The sequence below is a fragment of the Haliaeetus leucocephalus genome, unplaced genomic scaffold (assembly GCF_000737465.1).
Source record: "Haliaeetus leucocephalus isolate CR32 unplaced genomic scaffold, Haliaeetus_leucocephalus-4.0 Scaffold198, whole genome shotgun sequence".
NCBI classification, from domain to species: Eukaryota; Metazoa; Chordata; class Aves; order Accipitriformes; family Accipitridae; genus Haliaeetus; species Haliaeetus leucocephalus.
This window is the reverse complement of record NW_010972634.1, coordinates 237,662-240,451: the sequence shown is the minus strand read 5'-3', so window position 1 is coordinate 240,451 and position 2,790 is coordinate 237,662. Positions and strand designations below refer to the sequence as shown.

The following is a 2,790-nucleotide window of genomic DNA, read 5'->3' as shown; positions in this document are numbered from 1 at the left end:
CCCCCGCCCTTTGAAGTCTTTTTCCATTTTCTTTACTTACTGGCATATTGTGGAACACCTTTTGCAATACCAGCTCTGGGTTTAAAAATGCACCTGTAATGATGCACAGGTTAAGCTTAAGCATTCAATTCTGCTGGTTTGCTCCTATTTAAAAGAAGAAATGCATGCGAGCTGTGCACGTACTGCTCGTGCATCGCCCTTGAGGAGCAAGGGAGGGGAGAGCAGTCACATGAGATGCGGGAGCCAAAAGGGGATCGCACTTTCCAAAAGTGTGAGACCGCCCCGATAATTTTGGAAATTTTTATCTCTCTCTGCCTGCGTGTTTTGAGGCTTTGGTGTTTGGACAAGTCTGTGAGCCTGCAAACTGGAAACGCTGCTGTTAAGATGTTCTGTTCCCTTCACTTGGGGTGTCTGTCTGCTTCGCTTCCATCTTGCACCAGCTGGGAATCCTGGAAAGTATCTTGTTTCTTAGCCTCTCGGAGAGGAAAAGCCAACAGCAGAAGAAAAGCATCTGAACATAAACTGCAGGCTGAAACGTGTGAAAAAGATGTGTAGTAAAGCTCACGATTGCAAATAGAAATTTGCAAAGTTACATGGCAATTTGGTGAAGTTTGGGCATCTGTCTCACGGGTGATACTGTAGTTGAAACTGAGTTTTATTTTGATGTGGTATGTCAGAATGAATTTATTTTACCCCTGTTGCTAACATGAATGCTTGTCTTCTATGGAGAAGTGCTGTGGAAAGCAGGCTAATATACTGGATTATTTGGCTATGGTAATTCATATAGCCCTGCTGCTCAGAGCAGGACACAAAAGGATGTGCTTTTGAGTATAAATGCTAGAACTGGCAGTAGGTAGAAATCAGGTTAAAATCAGGAACAAGGATGGAGTGATGGATTGTGCTAGATGAAAGGAAATTCACTGTTAACAGGCATACAGCAGGTGCACATGATTTATAACCAGTTTCTTTTGCTTATAACAAGTAGTAACTGATAAAATAGTAAATACATTGCTAATTATATAGTGCCTTTTGTTAGTTTAACAAAGAGGTGTGGACTGCTTGTGGAGTAAAATACATTGAGTGAAGTTCAAAGTTTAAGATTTATGTGATTTGATAGTATCTGAAGTTATGACAAGCTCTGAAAGTTAGGCAACTTTTTTTTTTTCAAGATAAGCTTTTTTTAGGGTTTGTGCAAGTGCAGAATAAATTGGAAACCAGACACGAACTCCTTTCAGTGTCTGTATTTAAGGCAGCTATAGATATTTGTTTGGATTTCTCAAAAGCTTTCATATTTTTCTCATTGTCTGCATAAATCATCTTTTGGATAGTCCAAGCAAACCAATGTCTATTAATACTTGGATTTAAACATAGTAAATGCTAATTCTTTTTTTGAGAGTAGAAAACATTATTTCCGTGTATTCAGTTCTTCATGTTTTTCTTAAGTCTTCTAGTTAACTGTGTAAATGTGGAACTTTGTTCTGGTTTCCTATGAGTACTAGGCTTGTGGGAATCCTGCAAGGATGGAGTAAAGTAGTTTGTATCCTACTTCAGGTTTTTCTTTGTGTACGAGTAACTGGAATATTAATATCTTGGAAGCTGCTACAATGTCTTCCATTCTGATGATTACTCTTTGGAGCTTTGTTATATTTTAACCATAAAAATAAAAGTGATTCTTACAATTGTGGAATAATTTAGGTTGAAAGGGACCTCTGGAAACCACCTGTTTCAGCCCCCTTGTTTAAAGCAGGACCCACTTCAACCATACCATGCTTTGTTCTTATTCCTTCTAAAATTAGTTTGAGGGGGAGTATGGTAATGTGGTAGGGTATGGTCTGTTTTCGAGCTGCTAGTTTCATTTCTGTTTTGCTTTTCAATGAAGCTTCTTCACTACATTATAATTTCTAATAATGTTTAAACCTTGGGAGTACTTTCTTTTCTTGAGTTCTGTTTAAAAATAAAAATATTCCGTATATCATTACACCACCAAGAAAATAAATACCAGTAATTTTCTAGCAATTTGTTGTGAATTTTTTACATCGGCTCTAGATGTAAACTTACAATATTCCTATTTGGCCTTTTTCCTTAGTGCTAATTTGTTTTTGCTAAGAGGTATTTTTCGTAAGTTCTTTATCTCAGGTTGCTTTTGGCAAGTGAATTACAGGTAGTTCAGAATAAGAAACTAGAATATTTTTCCAGAAGTAGGGAATTGGGTTTTTTAATAAACAAGATACATAATCTTTTTCAGATCTGTATGTTCCCATCTATTACAATATCTTACATTTAGGCATTCGGAGCTACCTTAGCAGCTGCTATAGTGGTCTGTTATGTAGAAATCATGGGAAGTGATAAAAATGTTAGTGTTTCTGTAGCCTTGCCAGGGCTTACATGCCTGAAATGCACTTTTTTGTTTGTTCTGCTGTTTTGCATAGTATACCTATTTTGGCATCGCTGGGGACTTGGACATGGGTTTTAATTTGGAACATCTTGCAATTTAGTCACACAAGACTATTTTAATAGTTTCCCATTGAATTTAATATGCCACTCAAACTGTAGAGAAAGACCAGTACGTAGCATCTATGTGATACTAGGGAGATGATGTACAATAGAAGTGGATTACTTGACTCTGCTTTTCTAGTGGATTGCCTTCCTAATGGATGTTAACCATCAGCTGTCCAACAGCATAGACTTCTAATAAGTTACCTGTTTGACATGTAAGAAAATTTCTGTTATAGTGGCTGTGGTCCAAGTACTTTGTTTTCAAAATTTTATCTCTGGAGTTCCTCCCACCCC

General features: G+C 37.2%; 1 protein-coding gene across 2 annotated transcripts in view; it reads left to right on the top strand.

Moving 5' to 3' along the window:
* Window positions 1-2,790, top strand: part of PTEN (phosphatase and tensin homolog) — a 47,434-nt gene that overhangs the window by 13,078 nt on the left and 31,566 nt on the right. The window lies entirely within an intron of this gene.